This window comes from Mandrillus leucophaeus, unplaced genomic scaffold (genome assembly GCF_000951045.1).
Source record: "Mandrillus leucophaeus isolate KB7577 unplaced genomic scaffold, Mleu.le_1.0 Scaffold1287, whole genome shotgun sequence".
Classification (NCBI taxonomy): Eukaryota; Metazoa; Chordata; class Mammalia; order Primates; family Cercopithecidae; genus Mandrillus; species Mandrillus leucophaeus.
In genome coordinates this window covers 255,835-266,075 of record NW_012101240.1, presented here as the reverse complement: position 1 = coordinate 266,075, position 10,241 = coordinate 255,835, and the positions used below count along the sequence as shown (strand labels likewise).

General features: G+C 37.9%; 1 protein-coding gene across 1 annotated transcript in view; it reads right to left on the bottom strand.

The window, feature by feature from the left end:
• CDKN2B (cyclin-dependent kinase inhibitor 2B (p15, inhibits CDK4)) overlaps positions 1 to 10,241 on the bottom strand; it is a 45,916-nt gene that overhangs the window by 32,136 nt on the left and 3,539 nt on the right. The gene's annotated exons all lie outside the window — the stretch shown is intronic.

The window sequence follows — 10,241 nt, the reverse complement described above, 5'->3', positions numbered from 1 at the left end:
TGCCTGAGGGGTTCTCTGACCCTCAGTTTTCTGAGGATCAAATTTAAATTGAGGGATCTGTTTTTATTTATTGGACCCATATAGCTCAAAGTATAATCATTTTCTGCTCTCCGCGCGCGGGAAGTCGAGCCCAGGACGCCGCCTTCAGGCCGGCGCGCTGACCGGGTGCCCCGACCCGGAGTCTGCGGTCTGCTTGGATCTGTCCTAAACTCGCGGCCTGAGTGGCTGGGTGTGTGCCAGAGGATATGGGACTAGGCCCAGCTCCCGGAACCTGGAAATGTGGCCAGCTTCTCAGTGGCTTCCTGTTCATGCGCTTGGGCCTAGTGGCCTAGTTGAAGAAGTGGAACCACAGCGTGAGCCGACAGGGCCTTACAGATCAGAAGTCAAGCCCCCCAACCTTACAGGGGAGGAAAGTGAGGCCTGCACTGGCGGAGCCACCCACTTAAGGCGGTGCAGTAGCCTAGAGGAAAGGCGGACTTCTCTTTCCCCATCCCCCGCCCCATCGCTTGACTTTGCTGCCGGACCTCTGTCCAAACCCAAGACAAAACGGGGCCGTTTGGATAAAGTGAGATTTAGTGATCACTCTTACGTGGCCACTCTAAATATCTATCTAGATATTTACAAATGCACCTCACCGGTAGGTAGAGTTCACTTAGAATTTACCCACACCGTGCTTTGTGCTGGGGCCACATGCCACCTGTCTGTCTAGCATGACTGCTCTTTCTCCCTCTTTACAAATCTAGCTCTTTTTCCTTCAGGTCTCTTCTGAAGTAGCCCCTCCTCAGAAATGCTTCCCTTTCCAGGCACCCTCATACCACCGTGATTTTTTCCTTTGTTTACTTTTTTGTTGTGTAGAATGTCAGCTCCATGGGAACCAGATCCTTCTATGTGTCTTCCTGTGCACCTATGCCACGCCCCCAGCATTCCCTTCCTCCTACCACCTTCACCCGGCCTCTGCCTCTGTAGGAGGGCATTAGATTTTGTGTCCTACAGAGAAAGGGCGCTTTAGAAAGGGTTAGTTCATCCTGGAAGAAAAAGCATGTCGGATGCCAGCATAGTGTCATTTAAAGATACTGGAGGAATGGAGTGGGGGCGGTGAAGAGTTTCTTGGGCCTAGACAATGTAACTAGTTGTTGCAATGAAGCATGGTGGGGGAAGGAGAAAAGGCAACTTATTAAACATCTTTTGAAGTCGCTATCTATATCAGTCAGTTCTCCAGAGAAACAGAACCAATCGTGTGTGTGTGCGTGCCACACATATGTATATATATATACACACAGTCATGGGGTTGCTTAACAACAGAGATACATTCTCAGACATGTATGTTTAGGCGATTTCATTGTTGTGCAAACATCATATGCAAACCTGGATGGTATAGTCTATTATACATCTAGGTTATATGGTATGGTCTATTGCTCCTAGGCTACAAACCTGTACAACATGTTACTATACTGAATACTGTAGATAATTGTAACAGAATATAGTTTTATATCTAAACATACCTAAACACAGAAAAGGTAGTATGTTGTGCTACAACTTTAGGACAGCTATGACATCACTAGGGGGTAGGAATTTTTCACCTCCATTATAATCTTATGGGACACCATCAATATGTGACTGTGGTTGACTGAAGCATCGTTATCTAGCACATGACTCTGTGTGTGTATACAATTTTATGTATACATACATTATATGTCTACACACATATGTTGGGGGGGGAGAAAGGGAGAGAGAGAGAAAATACTTATTTTAAGGAATTATCTCAGAAGATGGTGGGGGTTGACAAATTGGAGACACAGGGGAGAGTTGATGTTGCAAGTCTTGAATCCAAAGGCAATCTGGAGGCAGAATTTCTTCTTCCTTGAGGGACCTCAGTCATTTCTCTTAAGCTCTTCAACTGCTTGGATGAGGACCACCCATATTATTGAGAATAATCTGCTTTTTAAAGTCCAGTGACTTAAATGTTAATCACATCTAAAAAATACCTCCACAGCAATATTTAGACTGGTGTTTGACTAAAACACTGCGTACCACAGCCTAGCCAAGTTGACGTACCAAATTAACCATCATATTATTCCATCATGCCTGAGGGGTTCTCTGACCCTCAGTTTTCTGAGGATCAAATTTAAATTGAGGGATCTGTTTTTATTTATTGGACCCATATAGCTCAAAGTATAATCATTTTCTCTCCACAGGAACTAGACCTAGAGATAAGGGTAATTGCTTATTTCAGAGGAATGCCATCTGAATAAGAGGATAATTACATAGTAAGCTCTCTGTTCAACAAATGTAAATGTTAAAATTTGAACATTGAAATTCCATCTTAGTTTCCGCCACTGCTGCTGCCCAATAACTGTTCTCTTTCAGTTGCAGTATGCAGGGGAATTTTAAGTTTAATATTAGTCTCAGCAAAATACAATGATGACGATGACTCTCTAGCATAACAATGGGTATGTGGTATTCCAAATCCTTTTGGAATTTGGAGTGAGTTTTGGCTATGTGCTCTTCAAAAAATTAATAATGAAGAACCGAGCATGCACTTTCACTTATATTACTTATTTTATCCTCACAGTGGCCTTTCAAAATTGGGATTATTACTCCTGTTTTACAGGTGAAAAGAATGAGGCCTAGAAAGGCTCAAATCTTGAACACTTCACAGCCAGCAAGAGCCAGGGCTGGAATCATCAGGCAGGCCTTTGAGCTACAAGCCTTGTGCCCTTTTTGTTGTCCCAAAGGCCAGGGTCGATAGGGAGTAAGTTATCTGTGGGTCAGTTACACAGACAGAATCACTGAATATTGGAACTTTTTGGGGTTCTCTTCCATTGGCCTAATAACCTGAGTTAATTGAGTTTTTTTTACAGGGGTAAACAATTTGCTGTTTTAGATCAGTGAATTCATTCCATAGGTGGAGATAGGAGAGAAAAATATTAGTGAATATCCCTTGTCTTGTTCTCCTCCTCCCGCAACTTAATGTCCTAGGACACTAGCTTTATCCCTTAGGTAACTCTTGATTATCCAAATTTCATGAGAAACTTTCCTAACATTGCACATGCTCAAAGTCAAAATCCCAAAGTCATAAGAAAACAGATGCCATAAGCAAGATTAAAAAACAATTATTTGCTCATATACGTTAAAAGACTAATTACTAGACTCTATAAGTAAATACATAATCCAGTAAAACAACAATTGAATTAAAAAGGACAAAGGATATAATAGTTTATAGTAGAATATGTGCAAATGGTAAAAAAAATGAAAAGATAATCTTACTCATTAATAAACAAATGTAAACAGAAACAATGACATATAACCACAAGTGTGGCAAAAAGAAAAAAGACTACTTTGACAAAGTTGTCAGGAAACAATCACTCTTACTATTACAATTTGGCATAATTGTTTTGAAAGGCAGCATTACAATATCTATCAAAACTGTATGTGCATATTTGTACCCTCTGACTCAGCTATTCCACTATTTTAAGTATGTAAAGACACACAAATAATGTATGGCAATATATACACACATACATACTATATAATATATAGTTCATATGTATATGTTTATATATATATCTATATACTTATATACACCCTTCGACTCAGCAATTCTATTCCTATAACTCATGTATGAAACATATATAATACATATGTTTATATACACATACGTACACACATATCTGTAAGTATGGGAAGATGTACACACACGTACACATATATACATACTTATGTATATATGTATTTTATGTATGGATACATATGTATATATGGATAGATTTTACACCCACAGACACATTTAGATGTGTAACTTCAGCTAAAGCAATTTCACTCCTATATAAATTGCTACAGACAACTTGTATAAGTATGCAGAAATGTTTCTTTATAGCTGTGTGTATTAGCAAACAAAGTGCAAGAAAGAGAAAAACAATTGACATGCTTGTGAGGAGACTGTTTATTTATTTATTTATTTTTTTGTTAGGGCTCATTCATAAAATACAAAACCGTGCAACCATAAAAAATAATGAAGTACATCTATATGCACTGACAACAGGAGTTGTCAAAGATCTATTGCTAATTAAAGAAAGCAAATGACAGAATAGTATGATCCCATTCATGTTTTCCAAATACACGTGCTGGGGGAGAGATGTTTGCAATTATATGTACTTATATTTCTGGAAGGATAATTAAATATTTGTAATAGTGGTTACCTTTGGGTAGTAAGAATAAGAGTGGGAAAGTTTCAGATTTTTGCTTACCACTTTTTGCTTTCTGGACTGTTTGAAAGTTTACCATAAAGCAAGAATTATTAAATAACAACCACAGGAATGTTGGGGCTCAAACCTAGAAATTCTAATTTTGTACACCTGGAGCTGATCAGCAAGTCTAAATGTTAAAACATCCCCACGGGTGATTCTGACATGGAGCCAGGGTTGAGAAATAATTTTCTCAAATGGAAGGGGTTTTAAACTTGTTGCCCTCAAATGACTACTGAGGCAAACACCATTCTTACAGACATAAGAAACACTTGGAGCAAATGTGTAATAAAGTGTTATGCTTCCCTAGAAAGGGGACGACCTTAAATCTTTCTGTTTATGGTGGTATTTAAACATATTAGAAACTCCTAATTTTGGAATAGGCTTATTGTGATAAATCTAAATATCAAAGGCAGTCCAGAGATTAGCAAGTAATGGAGGATGATCAAATGTTTTTCAGAAAATATCATAGGTGGCATTTGGGCAGATTCCGAGAATGGCGAAAGGGTACCTCTGTGCCCTAGGAAAAGTGATAGAGCTTAGAAACTCAGAACTCAGATGGAATGAGGAGCCATGCCATATACATCTTTCCAACAGTCACCCTCCAGAAGAAAACTCTGTGTTGACAAAAATCTGCTGACTTGTCTGTGGGTTTGTGAACAGAATAAACTGTTTCTTCTTTTATGTTTATGTATTATTGCTTATAACTATATTCTAAAATATATAATAACAAATAATAACAGTACTTGCAGCTTAATGAAAGAAAAAATGCAAGTATCTTATTTATACTAAGAGAGGAGAGAAAACTGAAGAACAATGGATTATCCTTACATATTTGGTTTGGGATTACATTGAGAGCTACCTAAATACCAGAAACTCATTCTTGGTCCTGACTCCTACTCTGTTATCCATAGCTCAGTACCTACTATCTGGTGCAGAAAGAAGTGGAATGGAATTATCAGGAAGACCCAGTTTTTAGCCAAGACTAAAAGTTTTTAGCTAAGGGGATAGAAGAATTTGTGCACAGATAGAAGGCAGATGGGAATTTGTTTAAAACGGAATGGAGACCCAGAGGTCACATAAGACAGGGTTTAGAGGAAGTAGCCCCAACAACATCATAATACAGAGCACTGATAATGAGATGATAGATAGATTATGCATTTGGGGAGGAGGCCAAATATAAAAAATAAGACATGGTTTATTTACTATAATTGGTCTTAAAGTTTTGAGTGGAACTCTGTTGTAAAATATTTTCTGTGCCAGAGCTGACTCCTTATACCTACTGGAAGTCTAATGCCAGGGGCTTCTGAGTGGGAAGTGGATTAGTAGGTGTTTGGGGTCCTTTGTAAACTTCTAGTGTAATGTGAATAGCTGTGAGGTAGTCAGCGTGTCATCTTAATACATTGTTCTTAGTTCTTTTTCCAGCAAACTCTTTGTTTTACATTTAGTTCACACTGCAAATTAGTAAGTCAGACTTGGTGCTTTTTGACCCACACATTAATTTACAATTAATGTGCTTAATGTACACTCCGTGCCAGTTACATATTATTAATTAGTGGCACTAGTATTAGTTCAAATTTTCTTTTATTATGTAATTAATAGGGCCTATGTTTGAAAGTTACTGTGTTTCTGTAAAATGAAGTATTTTTTTCCTTATAAAAGGAATGACATTAAAATCTCCTGAGTAGGGAATTTAAGAGGCAAGAAAGGAGTAATTTCATGTGGATAGCTGAAATTGAGAAAAGTTTTATAGAAACTTTTCAGGTATGAAGGATAGTAGTAGAGATGTTACATGAGTTAGCACTCATATATTGAATTAGTTAAGGAACCAATGTGGGAATCTAGGTCTTCTATCTTCCAGTCAAGTCCTAGTTTCACTTTTCTTCATTCCCTCTTCCTTTCCTGTCGTTATGAGTAGAATAGGAAGATACTGAAAGTGTTGAGGCTCAACTGTTGCTCCTTTAAGTAATTTCTAAAATTAAAATTGTCTTATTTTCATATATATGTGATTGTGTATCTAGGTATCTATTTGTAGCTTAGTAGTTGAACACCGTGAATTACACCAACCTAAGCATTATTTTCCAAGTTTTCATCAAATAACTAAACAGTTTCTGTTAATACTGAAAATCTAGTAAACGTGTCAGAATTTGGTTATGATTAGTTGCTGACATAAAACATGAGGGCAGACTTCACTGTACTTTAGAAGATACTGGCTTTCACATTTGCCGCAGAAGGGAATTCACATGAGTGCTTCTTCAGATAACGTCTCTAAGTTTTGCATATCATTAGTTCTACTTGCTCCACTTTTGATAGAGTGGCAATGTATTGAACATTGTAAAAATTATGCCCTATGATTAAAAAAATCCATCTCTGGTAAAGCATAAAAAGAAAATGAGTATATTTTTCACTGTTTAAAATAATTGAGGGAGTAATTATAGAGTCAGCAAAAAGAAAAAAAGAACCCTACTGACTTATCACATATCAATGCACACAGTGTGTTTTTAATATTTTCAAAAAAGGGAAGGCAATCTCAATGTAAGTGTAAATGAAATTAGTTTTTGCATATATTTGCTGAAGGTCAGTTACCTAGCTTCATACGATAAATTATTTGGCCCTGGACACAATATTGTGTTTGCCATACTAGGGAAATGAAATATGAAAGTATTCCTAAGTATAGATTTTCCTAGAGGCATTTGGGGTTTTATCAGTCTTGAGCTCTCCTCTTGAAACTGTTTCATTCCTTAGTTATGAAATTACTAATTTTAACCATTTAAGGCACAGGAAATTTTACATAATTTTGATTTAATAGCAAAATACCCTTTAAAAAATTAATCCACTTAGGTGAAAAAGACAAAAATGAAGCCAAATGAATGTTATTAAATTTATAAATTTATTTCACTTTCCAGATCTTCTTGGAATAAATGTCAGTAGAATTTGTATAAACCTTGGTAATGTCTTAGACTTAGATACAAACTTAACAGGTATATTTAATTTTCTGTAATTCCACAATGGAGCCAGAAGCAGGACTCATGAAAACAGTAACTATATGTTTTTGCATGTATCCTTCAAAGTGAAATCCTTAACAAATTTAACAGTATATATTAGGCTGCTGATGAAACAGCTAAACCTGTCTGCCAGGTGGCTTCGAATATGGAATTAATTTTTACATGGCATCGATGAGTTACTATTTCAATACAACCATGTGGTAATTGATACCCAATAATGTTTTAGGTTTGTACCCGCCCCCCCCCAAGAAAAAAACCTAACAAAACCAAAAAGCAGTGTAATATAGTACTGTGGGATCCACAATAGCATTTTCTTTAGTTTCCCTTAATATCAGGTTGTCATTAGGAAAGATTCCACAAGTTATTTAAACTAGAAATGAAGTAACATGTTTCATATCTATTTCAAGGGATAATTTTTCATGACCCAGTATAATGCAACTAACAAATTTAAACGTCTTGGAATTTAAGATATAGAGGTCAAATTAAGGGATTTTATAAATCAAACGGGAGATTTTAAATTATCAACTGACTTCCTTTACATAGAATGTTTTCTAGTAATTGTAAAATACTGTCACTTTAAAAATATTATTCTTGTAACCTCTAATGATTGAGTGCTTAAGTGATAACTAGAAATATATTTTCTGTCTCTGTGCTTCAGTTTGGAAATGGAGGTTCCATAATCTTTGTTCCAAACATTTGGGTTCTTATAGGTGTTTTTTTGGGGGGGTATTCTCCATATTGTTGACATTTTAAAATAGTTTTCAAACAAGCTGTTTATATTCACTAGAAGTTAGAGAAAGAAAAGCCTCCTTAGGAACTTACAAGGGAGATCACTGTGTATTTCTGCTTTTTTTTTTTTTTTTTTTTAAGTTCATGTGTATCATTGATTTTGGAGGACAAGCTGGTGCAACGGGAAGAAAAGCAAGACAACCATAATCAGCTTTGGAACTAGATGCACTTACTTTGTGCACCCATGGAATGAATATCTTGTGATCTTTGGCAAGTTATTTGATATTTCTTTGCCTCATTGTCCTCATCTGGGAAACAATACCTCTCAGGTTTATGTATTAAATGAACAAATATATTTTAATGCATACCTGGTACAGATTATGTGTCAATAAATATATCCTTTCCCCAATAATATAAGATCTGATTCTCAACTAACTTTCCCCAGTAATATGTTCACTTTGGGAATAGGAATTGGTAGAGAAGTAAAGATTTGTGTATTCAACTTAGATGTACTCCTTCTTATAAGTCTCCACTCTCAAATTACTTTTTTCTGTTCCTTTTTTATCTTTTAAATGTGTATCTAGTGGAATGAGCATTTAGATGCATAATACATGTATAAATTTTGTGTTTAATTTTCTATGGCATATGTAAGCAGTTTTTATGAATTGCTGGTATTGCTTCTGAGCAATTATTACAAATGTTGAGAGAAGGGAACCCCTGTGAACCTTTAACATTTCTCAGGAGTTAGTGGTAAATCCATGAACATATATTTTTAAACCAAATTACCCACCTCTTGGAGTTCAATCTCTGTTAATTCTTTATGAAAGCAGTGAAGTATCAGTTCCGGTGATATAATGATAAAGCAACCCTGGAAATTAAATCCCAAAGCAGTGCACCTTTAGATTGTTCAGGAGATAGTAGGACATCCCATGAGCCATCACATATTTTCAAGTTTTTATAGTCAATCTATTTTTTCAGCAATCTTTTGGGAAATATGCCAAGACAATTTACTGCATACGTGCATCTATCTTCTAAAAGACATTTGGGATATTTCTTAGTCTGACCTCTGCACCCTGAGACACTCTATAAAGGAAACAATCAGAAACATTTAACAAAGAAATAAATAGGTTAAGAAGAAAGCAATCTAGGCATTTGCACTGAGTTTGCTACAGCGCCATTGCTACATTTAAGAGCTGTAGTTCTTCCTCACATTTTAACTGAGAGCCACCAGTTATAATGTTACTTAAAATCTCCCCATTAAATAAGACAGTTGCTGAACAACTAAAAAGTACAAAATATCACAAAATCAAAAAGCAGCAAGTCACAAGGCGATTTCCGCATCCTAGCATGTGTGTGTGTGTGTGTGTGTGTGTGTGTGTATGAAAGAAAACGTTACAGTTAACCGTTAAAATTGCTTTCACTCCATTCCACCACCTCATCCTGTGGAGTCTGCCTCCGGAACGCCGCGGGAACCTCAGTGTAGTTAGAGCAAAGGCCAGCACCCTCTGCAAAGGTGCTCTGCGGCGTCGTGATCCAGGGATTTTAGGATCTGTCGTGGCTTGCACATCCTCTCTTACCCCTCTGCTATCTGGTGGAGTTGGGTGCGGGTCTCCAGGGCTTCCAGAGAGTGTCGTTTCGCGTGTTACTTGCCATGCACACAAACTAAAGCGCCGCCGGGCACTTACTGAAGCCCACCTCTGCCCTCGTCCACTTTGTCCTCAGTCTTCAGGTTTTCCTTTTTGCCTCTAGGGCCTAACTTGTGGGTTCGCCTTAACTCCTCAGCAGACAGTGGAGTGAACGCATCGACTGCCCCCACCCAAATGCCAATCACTGCCTTCTCCCGCTGGGCGCTGGAGTCATTCCATCGGAAGATTCTTCCGTAGCCACCAGGGCCGGTCAAGGATTTCATATGCACTTTCCCTCAGAAAAACCTCTGGAACGTCACACACTCCTAAATATCCCTGGAAATCTGCGTCTCTGTGTTTGGCTTCATGGTGAGTATCGAGGGCCAGATCCAGACAAAGAAAAAAATGTATGGAAGGTTATTCCCGGTCGGCTCCTCCTTCCTGCGAGTCTCAGACAGGCTTGTAGGCTTACAGGCTTTCCGCCACTCCCCGTTGGCAGCCTTCATCGAATTAGGTGGGTGGGGGTGGGAAATTGGGGAAGAAAATAAAGTCATTGTGGGCAGCTGGGGAACCGGGCGGCTGGGGAACCTGGCGTCAGTCCCCCGTGGCCGCGCGCAGGTACCCTGCAACGTCACGGT